The sequence below is a fragment of the Jaculus jaculus genome, chromosome 9 (genome assembly GCF_020740685.1).
Source record: "Jaculus jaculus isolate mJacJac1 chromosome 9, mJacJac1.mat.Y.cur, whole genome shotgun sequence".
Lineage (NCBI taxonomy): Eukaryota > Metazoa > Chordata > Mammalia > Rodentia > Dipodidae > Jaculus > Jaculus jaculus.
The window spans coordinates 100,537,432-100,549,853 of record NC_059110.1 but is presented as its reverse complement, the minus strand read 5'-3'; positions in this window follow the sequence as shown (position 1 = coordinate 100,549,853).

The following is a 12,422-nucleotide window of genomic DNA, read 5'->3' as shown; positions in this document are numbered from 1 at the left end:
GAAGGTGTGATAGAGGCAACTTGGAGATTATTTCTGCTGCTTATGAAGTCTAAGTTTTTTAGACCAGACATGGTGGTGCATAGCTGTCTTCCCAGCACTCAGGATGCAGAGACAGAAGGATCATAACAAGTTCAAGGCCAGTTTGGTCTACATGATGGACCCTGTCTCAAAAAAAAAAAAAAAAAGTCACACACGCACATAAAACTGAATTTGGGAGCCAGGTGAGGTGACACATGCCTTTTGAAGGGTTAATAGGCTTTGCTGAAAACTAGAGGGAACTAAAGAGTTAATAACTATCCCTGAAACTATCAGGCAATAAAGAAGTCATAGAGTTATTTGGCCTCTATGTTCAACACCTTCCCTGATTGATGTTCTCCCCTTAAGTTCAGATGACCTTGAAGGACCAGAAACCATCTGAGTAACCTTCCTTAGACAATCTTGGCTGAAGAAGCCTATTCTGTACAAGGTCACAAACAGCTACAATTTCTTATCAACGGCACCTGGTACAGATCCTCCTTATAAGTCTGAACCCCAGCCTGGCTCAGTGCTTCAGCCTTCATCCACGGGAAGGTTGCTGCCTCTTCCTGTTTCTCTCAATAAACAGTCTGCCTATAGAGACCAAGTCTGTGTTCTCTTTCACTTTTCTCCTACACTTTCTTTACACCTTTACTTATAGCACTCATGAAGCAGAGGTAGGAGCATCACTGTGAGTTCAAGGCCACCCTGAGACTACATAATGAACTCCAGGTCAGCCTGGAGTAGAGCAAGACCCTACCTCAAACAAAGGAAAATAAATTGATGTGATTTATACACAAAGAGGAGGATAAGGAACAGAATGGACCACACCAACTTGTTTCTCTCCCTGCAGCTCTTTTACTTGCTAGATATATATATATATATATATATATATATATATATATATATATATATATATATATATATATTTTCTTTTCAAGGTAGCCAGGCTGACCTGGCTCTGAACTCACTCTGTAGTCCCAGGCGGGTCTGAAACCCACAGGGATCCTCATACCTCAGCCTCCAAAGTGCTGGGATTAAAGGTGTGCACTGCCACCATGACTACATATACTATTTTTTTACAAAAATGGAATCAATGCTGTATGTGATTTTGCTGTCTGCTTTGTCCTGAAAACCTTTCATATCAATAAATATATGACTTATTTATGGCTGCTGAACATTCCAGTTTGTGATTGTATTATGGGAAACTGAGTCCCACAGAGATGGCATCAGAGATAAAGTGAAAAATCAGAAGATTTATTCATGTTGACATGACTCAGAGGAGTAACTTCCAAAGCTTGAGTCCTGAGCTCTATAGCTGAGGTCTTATAGACAATGTAGCAGGCAGTCTGACATCACTTTGAATTCTTTTTTTAATATTTAAAAAAATATTTTAAAAAGCGGGGGCTGGAGAGGTGGCTTAGCTGTAAGGTGCTTGCCTGCAAAGCCAAAGAAAGGACCCAGGTTCGATTTCCCAGGACCCACACATAAAGCCATAGATACACAAGGTGGTTAGAGGCCCTGGTACGTCCATTCTGTCTATCTGATTCATTCTCTCTCTCTCTCAAGTAAATAAATAAAATTTAAAAACAAAGCCATTTAAGAAAAACATTTTAGCCAGGCATGATAGTATACCCCTTTAATCCTAGCACTTGGGAGGCAGAGGTAGGAGGATCACTGAGTTTTAGGGCACCCTGAGACTACAGAGTGATTTCCAGGTCAGGCTGGGTTAGAGTGGGACCCTACCTCAAAAAACCAAAAAAAAAAAACCTTTTTTTAAAAAAATTCATTTATTTACTTGAAAGAGAGAGGAAGACAGAGAATGGGCACACCAGTGCCTCTAGCCACTGCAAACAAACTCCAGACACATGCCACCTTGTGCATTTGGTTTTATGTGGGTACTGGGAATCACAAGGACCTTATCTCTCCTGCCTGTTTTATTTTGTATAGTTGACTTTTTTTTTTTTTTTTTTTAGTGTTTCAAGAGGTAGGTTTTCACTCTAGTCCAGGCTGACCTGGAATTCACTATGTAGTCTCAGGGCGGCCTCAAACTCACAGTGATCCTCCTACCTCTGCCTTCCAAGTGCTGGGATTAAAGATGTGCACCACCACACCCAGCAACTCTTTGACTTTTATTTATTTGAGAGAGAGAATAGGCGGACAAGGACCACCAGCTGCTGCAAATGAACTCCAGATGCAAGTGCCACCTTGTGCATTTGGCTTATATGGGTTCTGGGGAATCAAATCAAATCTTGGTCTTTTGGCTTTGCAGGCAAGTGCCTTAACCACTAAGCCATCTCTCAAGCCCATCTTGCCCTTTTTTAAAAATTTTCTTTTTATTTTCAAGTACAAAGACAGAGAATGGGTGCATTAGGTCCTCCAACTGCTATGAATGGATTCCAGATGCACGTGCCACTTTGCACATCTGCCTTTACATGAGTACTGAACTTGGGTTTTGCAGACAAGCACCTTGACTGTTGAGCCATCTCTGCGACCCATCATCTTGAATTCTTGGTTGTTTTTTTTTTTTTTTAATTTATTTATTTATTTATTTATTTGAGAGCGACAGACACAGAGAGAAAGACAGATAGAGGGAGAGAGAGAGAATGGGCGCTCCAGGGCTTCCAGCCTCTGCAGACGAACTCCAGACACGTGCGCCCCCTTGTGCATCTGGCTAACGTGGGACCTGGGGAACCGAGCCTCGAACCGGGGTCCTTAGGCTTCACAGGCAAGCGCTTAACCGCTAAGCCATCTCTCCAGCCCTTTTTTTTTTTTTTTTTTTTTGGTTTTTTGAGGTAGGGTCTCACTCTGGCTCAGGCTGACCTGGAATTCACTATGTAGTCTCAGGGTGGCCTTGAACTCACGGCGATCCTCCTACCTCTGCCTCCCAAGTGCTGGCATTAAAGACGTGCGCCACCACGCCCGGCATTGTTTTTTTTTGTAATATTTTATTTTTGGCCAGGCATGGTGGTACATGCCTTTAATCCCAGATATTGAGTGGCAGAGGTAAGAGGAGTGCTGTGAGTTCGAGGCCACCCTGAGACTACATAGTGGACTCCAGGTCAGCATGAGCTAGAGTGAGACCCTACCTTGAACCTCCCCCCAAAATAATTTTTATTTATTTATTTGAAAGAGGCAGAGAAAGAGAATGGGCACTTCAGGGCCTCCAGCTGCTGCAAATGAACTCTAGATGCATGTTTGTGCATCTGGCTTACATGGGTCCCAAGGAATTGAAGCTGGGTTCTTTGGCTTTGCAGGCAAACACCTTAACTACGAAGCCATCTCTCCAGCCCAACCTTGAATTCTTTACACTGTCTCAAGGGAGGTGGAAGGTGAGGACAAACACCAGAGAAGTTGTCCTCTGACCTCCACACATGTGCTGGGGCAATTTCATACCTGCACTCACACACATGAACACATGTGGATCACGCATACATACATATATATGGTGGTGCATGCCTTTAATACCAGCACTTGGGAGGCAGAGAGGGAGGAGGATTTCTATGAGTTTGAGGCCAGTCTGGGACTACAGAGTGAGTTCCAGGTTAGCCTGGGCTAGAGAGAATAGACCTTAAAAAAAAAGATAGGGCTGGAGAGATGGCTTAGCGGTTAAGCGCTTGCCTGTGAAGCCTAAGGACCCCGGTTCGAGGCTCGATTCCCCAGGACCCACGTTAGCCAGAAGCACAAGGAGGCGTATGTGCCTGGAGTTCGTTCGCAGTGGCTGGAGGCCCTGGCGCGCCCATTCTCTCTCTCACTCTCTATCTGCCTCTTTCTCTCTGTCTGTCACTCTCAAATAAATAAATTAAAATAAACAAAAAAATTTTTTTTTAAAATCATCTATTTGAGAGAGAGAAAATTGGCGGGCCAGGGCTTCTTGCCACTGCAAACTAACCAGACACCTGCGCCACTTTGTGCACCCAGCTTTACCTGGCTACTGGGGAACTGAACCTGGGCCAGCAGGCTTTGAAAGCAAGCTCTTTTAACACTGAGCTGTCCTCCCTGTGGTGCCATTGTTTTGTTTTGTTTTGTTTATAGGTAGGCACAGGCTGACCTGGAACTCACTCAGTAGCCCAGACTGGATGCCAGTCATTTCTATGCAGATGGCATACTTTCTGAACCCACCAGCCCTGAACACAGCAATCACTAGGCACCACAGGGCCAGCCTGCAGCGCTGGGATTAAAGGTGTGTGCCAGCACAGGGGCCTGCCCGATCCTGAACGTGATCCTCCTGTCTTCACTTACGCACTGAGATTGCAGGCGTGTGCCACCATGCCCAGTGGATAAAGAGTTATGTGGCGCTGGGGCTCGCGCATGCTAGGCAGACCCTCAGCCCTACCTCCCCGGCCTCTTGCGTTCTTTCTTTAAATGCCACCTACCTGCTGCCGCAGCCCGTGTTCTTTGCTCGCTTTCCCTTTAAGGGTTGGAGTGTTTCAGCTGGCAAAGTTCCAGGTGCCCTTTGGGCTAATTGGCACATGGTGAGGATTTTCCCACTTGGGAAAGAGAGACCCTGTGCCTCGGGGAAGGCTTTTCAAAGTAATTGCTCTCTCGGAGTTCCTGCCACTGCCTTTGGCAACCTTTGGGGACAAATCCCTCTTGCCGTGGAGGAACAGAAACCCACAGATGGGCAAACGCAGCCCCGGGCTGGGCTCGCTGAGTCCTTTGAATCCAGTGATCCTTGGAGACAGGATGCGGGGAAAGAAGGGGGCGTGGGCGCACGCCTTTAATCCCAGCACTCGGGAGGCAGAGATAGAAGGATCGCCGTGAGTTCGAGGCCATCACAGTGAATTCCAGGTCAGCCTGGGCTAGAGCGAGACCCTAACTCGGAAATAAAAGAAGAGGAAGCGTGGGAATGGCCAGTGCAGGCAAAGGCGAGAGAGCTCGGGTTCCCTTCCGGAGGTCAGCCGGGCTCCGCGCTCCACAGCGCCACCTGCTGCTCGCCGAAGAGCGTGGCGGGCTGCTGAGAAAGGATGCTGGCGCAAGAGCTGCCCGGCACCCGGCCTGAGCAGATGGCCCAGCGGCTGAGGCCCTTGCCTACGAGTCCAAAGGACTCAGGTTTGATTCCCTGCTGCGCACAAAAAGTCGTGTTTTCTGTGTGAAGTTCGTTTGCAGTGGAGCGAGCACCCATAAAGTAATAAAAAGTTTAACAACAAAAGCCTGGGCTGCAAGGGGCAAGGTAAGATGATTTCTGCTTTTCCAGGAGAAAGTGGAGAGAGCAAGGAAAAGTCGTGGGCAGTATGTTGTGTCTGAGCTACTTTCTTCAACCCCAGTGTGTGGGGGAAAGGCAGTGTGAAAGCATGAAACTGAAGGGTTTTTGTTTTATTAAGCTCGGTTTTTCTGAGGCCCCGGATTGACATCTGGCTCCAACATTGTGATTGGTCAACGTTCAGAACTTGGCATCATGGCTGTCCTCTTCCTGACACAACCCCTGGCCCAAACCAATCAGCTATCTCTCAGGTGAGCTAAGCTGGAAGGTAGGGCCCTCCACCATAAGGTTACAAATATGTTTTCAAGGGAGAACAAGGGCTGGGTGCCGCCTGACCTCCCCTGAACTTCCAGCCGCTGGTGAGTTCCTCCTCTGCTTGGCGGGCTTTGGGGAGAGACTCCCTAGTTCTTCCTCTCCACATGGGCTCATTTACCCCCTCCAGCTTCCCATGTAGCAGGAGTTTTTAACTTTCTTTTTTTTAAAAAAAATGTATTTATATTTATATAAATTATATGTCGTATATAAAATTATACATTTATTTGATAGTGAGAAAGAGGCAGAAAGAGGGAGAGAATGGATGCTCCAGGGCCTCCAGCCACTGCAAACAAACTCCAGACGCATGTGCCCCCTTGTGCATCTGGCTTACATGGGTCCTAGAGAATGGAACGGGGGTCCTTTGGCTCTGCAGGCAAATGCCGCAACCCTCTAAGCCATCTCTCCAGCTCCTGAACTTTCTTCTCTTTCTTTTTTCTCCACAGCCCTCCACGTGGGCTCTCAAGCCATGGGGTTATCTTTCCTTGGTTCTATACTTCCCTTAATAACTATAATAATTTAATAATTATCCTTCTCAGTTTTCTTTTAAAATTTAATTCCACCGGGCGTGGTGGCACATGCCTTTAATCCCAGCACCCATGAGTTCAAGGCCACCCTGAGACTACAGAGTTAATTCCAGGTCAGCCTGGACCAGAGTGAGACCCTACCTCAAAAAAAACAAAAAACAACTTAATTCCTTGATTAAAAGTAGACACATACCTAGGGTTTACGGTTCAAGGACTTTCCTGACCCCCAGCATGACCTGGAATTAGTCTCATGCTGGCCTCAAACTCACAGCGATTCTCCTACTTCAGCCTCCTGAGTGGCAGGACTAAAAGGCATGGACACCATGCTGGCTGGTTTTTTTTTAATATGTATATTTTAATTTTTAATTTAATTAATTAATTAATTTTTTTTCCAGGTAGGGTCTCACTCTAGCCCAGGCTGACCTGAAATTCACTATGCAGTCTCAGGGTGGCCTCGAACTCACAGCAGTCCTCCCACCTCTGCCTCCCCAGTGCTGGGATTAAAGGTGTATATCACCACACCTGGCTATTCTTGATTATTTCAGAGAGAGAGGCAGAGTGAGTATGGGCATGCTAGGCCTTTCTGCCACTGTAACTGAACTCCACATGCATGCCCCACTTTGTGCATCTGGCTCTACATGAGTACTGGGGAATTGAACCCAGGGCCATCAGGTTTTGCGAACAAGCACCTTTAACTGCTGAGCCATCTCTCCAGCCCCAGGGTTCTTGCTTTTCTTGTTTCTTTCTTTTTCTTTTTGTGAGTCAGGATCCCATGTAGCCCAGGCTAGCCTTGAGTTCAATATAGAGTCTGGGCTGGCCGTAAAGTCCTGATCCTTCTGCTTCTACCCTCCACACGCTGGGTGACAGGCCTGGTTCATCATGCCCAGCTTGACATTGCCAACTCTGTTCTTTTAATGTTTATTTATGTATTTGTGAGAGAGAAAGAGAGAGAGAGAGAGAATGGTCACGTCAGGGCCTCCAGCCACTGCAAATGAACTCCAGATACCTGCACCGCCTTGTGCATCTGGCTTACATGGGTCCTGGGGACTCGAACCAGGATCCTTTGGCTTTGCAGGCAAATGCCTTAACCACTAAGCCATCTCTCTAACCTGCCAATTCTTTTCTTACCCAAGAAAAGGCAGGGCATTTGTTACCTATTACTGTGTAGCAAATTGCCCCCAGATATTTTAGCTTAAAGCAAGTCATTAATCATCTCACAGCTTCTGTGGGTCAGGAGTCCAAGCATGACTTAGTGGGGGTGTCTCTGGCTGAAAGTCTTTCCATCAGGTTGTGGTTAGGTGTTAGCTGGGCCTTTAGTCTTGTCTGAAGGCTCAGTGGGTGGAGAAGCTGTTTCCCAAGCTTACTGTGTGGCTGTTGGCAAGCTCTGGTTCCTCACCACCTGGGCCTCCACACAAGGCTGTCTCAGGACATGGCTTCTTCCAGAGTGAGTAATACAAGACCGTGGTCTTTCATAATCTTGGAAGTGACATTCGATGCTGTGACCTGAATGTGTACCTGGCTTAGTTACTTTTCTTGTTACTGACAAGAAGCTATGGAAAGGAAGAATTTATTTTGGCTCCTGCCTTGAGGTTACAGCCCATGTGGTGGGGAGGGCGTGTCAGAGAAAGCCTGGGTCTCACAGGCAAGAAAATCCAGCTAGAAGCAGAAGCAGCTAGAACCCTTCACTCTTACTTTAAACCCTGCCTCTAAGCCATACCCTTCCTCTGGCAACTATGCCCCTTGTCCAAAAGATTCTGCAGAGTTCCAAAACAGCCCTAATGTGAGCCTGTGGAGAAAGAACATGCCACAGTCACCATGACAGTCAGCCAGGTTGTGAGCACCCCTGTTAACCCAGCATTTGGCAGTTGGAAGCTGGAGTATCAGTACTTCAAGCCGGGCTTGTCTGTATATGGAATTCAAGGTTAACCTGGGTTACATGAGACCCTGTCTCAAATGAAACTCCTTAAGGGCCCTGAATTCATGTGCTGGAGACCTGACCTATATTGAGTGGGGGTATTTGGGGAGGTCACAAGGGCTTGGTCTTGAGGAATGGATCAATGCCACTAGAAAAAGAGTTTGTTGAACCATAGTGCTGAGAAGAAATGACAGTGGAGTATTTAGCACTGAGACATCTCTATGACAACTTCCAAGGCTCAGGGTCCATTGTGGAAGAGGTGGTAGAAAGAAAGTCAGAGCCAGCCGGGCGTGGTGGTGCACGCCTTTAATCCCAGCACTTGGGAGGCAGAGGTAGGAGGATCGCTGTGAGTTCGAGGCCACCCTGAGACTCCATAGTGAATTCCAGGTCAGCCTGGGCTAGAGTGAAACCTTACCTCGAAAAAAAAAAAAGAAAGCCAGAGCCAAAGGAAGAGTAGGACTGCTTACAATGCAATCTTCCAGACACAAAATGGCCTGGATATGCATGACCTCGCAGTGCCTGGCCCTACCAGCACAAGACCCTCATAATAAATAGGAGGAAAAGATGATGACATCAAAATAAAAGAGAGACTGATTGAGAAGGGGAGGGGATACGAGGGAAGGTGGATTTGTGAGGGGGAACATGGGTGTGGGAAGGGAATTGACACAATTTACTGTCTATAATTATGGAAGTTGTCAATAAAAAGTTAAAATTTTGGCTGGAGAGATGGCTTAGTGGTTAAGCGCTTGCCTATGAAGCCTAAGGACCCTGGTTTGATTCCCCAGGACCCACGTTAGCCAGATACACAAGGGGGTGCACGCATTTGGAGTTCGTTTGCAGTGGCTGGAAGCCCTGGCGCACCCATTCTCTCTCTCTCTCTGCCTCTTTCTGTCTGTCGCTCTCAAATAAATAAAATTTAAAAAATTAAGTTAAAATTTTAAAAAAGAGTTTATGAAAGTGGGATTTGGAGTGGAGGATGGCTTAGCAGTTAAGGTGCTTGCCTGAAAAGCCAAAGGACGCAAGTTCAATGCCCCAGAACCCATGTAAGCCAGATGCACAAGTTGGCACATGCATCTGGTGTGCATTTGCAGTGGCTGGGAGCCCTGGTTCACCCATTCTCTCTCTCTTTCTCCTCTCTGCCTCTTTGCCTCTTTTTCTCTCTCAAGTAAGTAAATAAAATAAACAAATAAATAGGGGCTGGAGAGATGGCTTAGTGGTTAAGGTGTTGGCCTGCAAAGCCAAAGGATCCTTGTTCAATTCTCTAGGACCCACGTAAGCCACATGCACAAGGGGGCGCATGCATCTGGAGTTCGTCTGCAGTGGCTGGAGGTCCTGGTGTGTCCATTCTCTCTCTCTTTCAAATAAATAAATAAAATATATTTTAAAAATAAATAAATAAAAGTGGGAGTTGCCAGGTGTGGTGGCACGTGCCTTTAATCCCAGCCCTTGGGAGGCAGAGGTAGGAGGATTGCTTCAAATTCAAGGTCAGCCTGGGCTACAGCAAGACCCTACCTTGAAAAACAAACAAAGACCGAAAAAACAACAAAGACAAATGGCACATGGAAAGACACCCAATGTTGCCCTCTGGCCTGCACACACACACACACACACACACGCGCGCGCGCGCACATGCACATGCACACGGACATGTATTAGAAAAAAAGTAAATAAGAGCCCCTGGGGCTGGGGAGATGACTCAGAAGTTAAAGGCACTTATTTGAAAAGCCTGCTTCCCTAGATTCAGTTTCCCAGTACTCACATAGAGCCAGATGCACATGTATTTGGAGTTTGTAGCAACAAGAGGCCCTGGCACTTCCATACTTTCTCTGTCTCTCTCAAGTAAATTTTAAAAATTTAAAGAAAATGAAAGAAGGGCTGGAGAGATTGCTCAGAGGTTAAGGTGCTTGCCTGCAAAGCCAAAGGACTCAGGTTTGGTTCCCCAAGACCCACATAAGCCAGATGCACAAAGGACACATGCATGCATCTGGAGTTCGTTTGCAGTGGCTAGAGGCCCTGGTGTGCCCATTCTCTCTCTGTCTGTCTCTCTTTCCTCTTTCTCTTTCTCTCTCTGCTTATAACTAAATGAAAATTTAAAAATACTTAAAAAAGAAAAGAAGCTGGGTGTGGAGGCACAATGTCTTTAGTTTCAGAATTTGGGGGGGCTGAGGTAGGGTTATCATTGTGAGTTTGAGGCCAGCCTGGGCTACAGAGTCAGTTCCAAGGCTAGAGTGAGAAACTGCTTTGAAAAAACAACGGAGCAGAAAGAAAGAGATTTCTAAAAGGCTGGAGAGATTTCTCAGTGGTTAAGGTGCTTGCCTGCAAAGCCTAACAACTCAGGTTTGATTCACCGTTACTGATGTGTGGTGGTTTGATGATTATAGCCAGCTTCCTCTTGCCAGTGTTTGGCACACTCTTCTGTTGCTGTTGTCCATCTGATGTTGGCCAGGAGGTGATGTCCACCCTCTGCACATGCTGTCTTTTTTCCCTGCCATCATGGAGCTTCCCCTTGCATCTGTAAGCCAAAGTAAACTCTTTCTTTTTTTTCCCTTTTTTCGAGGTAGGGTCTCACTGTGGCTCAGGCTCACCTGGAATTCACTATGTAGTCTCAGGGTGGCCTTGATCTCGCTGCGATCCTCCTACCTCTGCCTCCCGAGTGCTGGGATTAAAGGCGTGTGCCACCACACCTGGCTAAGTAAACTCTTTCTTTCTCCACAAGTTGCTCTTGGCCAGGTGTTTTCTGCCAGCAATGTGAACCTGGGTGCAACCCCGTGTAAAGTGGCACATGCATCTGGAGTTCATTTGTAGTACCAAGTGAGCTTTTCTTTCGCTGCTGTGGCGGCAACCATCAGTATGCCCAGGCTTCCCTCTGGCGTGTCCAATGCTGTGGCAAAAGGAAGGTCTGCTTGGACCCCAAAGAGACCAGTAAAATCGTCAATTCCACCTCCCATCAGCAGACCTGGAGGCTGATCAAAGATGGGCTGATTATCCGCAAGCCTGTAACTGTCCATCCCCAGGCTCCATGGGGGAAAAACAACACCTTGGCGCGCCGGAAGAGCAGGCACATGGGCATGGGTAAGCGGAAGGGTACTGCCAATGCCCGAGAAGGTGACCTAGATGAGGAGGATGCGGATCCTGCGCAGGCTGCTCTGGAGATACCGTGAATCTAAGATTGACCTCACCTGTACCACAGCCTGTACCTAAGCTGAAGGGGAACGTGTTCAAAACCAAGCGCGTTCTCACGGAGCACATGCACCAGCCCGAGGCCGATAAGGTCCGCAGGAAGCGCCCGCCGGCTGCCCAGGCTGAGGCCCGCAGCTCTAAGACCAAGGACGCCCGCAAGCGCGTGGGGAGCGCCTCGGGCCAGGCAGGAAGAGGTCGTCGAGACCCCACCCGCGACCAGGAAGGGAAGCTTCCCTTGTGCCTGTGCCCAGTGGCCTCGGTGGTCAGTCACACAGAGCATTGAGGGAAAATAAGCCTTATCTGTAAAAAAAAAAAAAAAAAAAAGGAAGAAAGAAAGAAAGGGAGGGAGGAAGGAAATGAAGGGCTGGAGAGATGGTTTAGTGGTTAAGGCGCTTGCCTGCAAAAGCCCAAAGACCCATCCATGTTCAATCTCTCTCCAGATCCCAAGATAGTCAGACACACAAAGGTGAGGCATGTGCAAGGTTGCACATGCGCACTAGGTGGCACAAGCCTCTGGAGTTTGCAGTGGATGAAGCCCCGGTGCACCAGTCCTCTCTCTCTCTCTCTCTCTCTCTCTCTCTCTCTCTCTCTCTCTCGCTCTCACTCTTGCTCTTGCTTTCACTCTCCCAAAAAAGAAAAGAGCCAATGTGGTGGCGCACACCTTTAATCCCAATACTTGGGAGGCAGAGGTAGGAGGATCGCCGTGAGTTTGAGGCCACTCTGTGGCTAATTGCAGGATTCCAGGTCAGCCTGAGCTAGAGTGAGACACTGCCGCAAAAAAACAAAAAAAAAAAAAAACAAAAAAAAAAAAAAAAGGAAGAAAGAAATGGGCTGGAGAGATGGTTTAGCAGTTAAGGCACTTACCAACAAACCCAAAAGACTCAGGTTTGATTCCCCAGCACCCAAGTAAAGCCAGATGCACAAGGTAGTGCATACATCTGGAGTTTGTTTGCAGTGGCTAGAGGCCCTGGCATGTTCATTTTCTCTCTTTCTCTATCTACCTCTTTTCCCTCTCTCTTTCAAATAAACAAATAAATCTTTTTTTAAGAAAGAGAAAAAGAAAATGAAGGTAGAAAAGATAGATGGCTTAGCAGTTAAGGCACTTGCCTGCAAAGCCAAAGGACCCAGGTTCGATTTCCTAGGACCCATGTAAGTCTGATGCACAAGGTGGCACATGCTTATGGAGTTCATTTGCAGTGGCTAGAGGTCCTGGCATGCTCATTCTCTCACAAATAAATACCTCTAATAAAATATATATTATATATTTAAG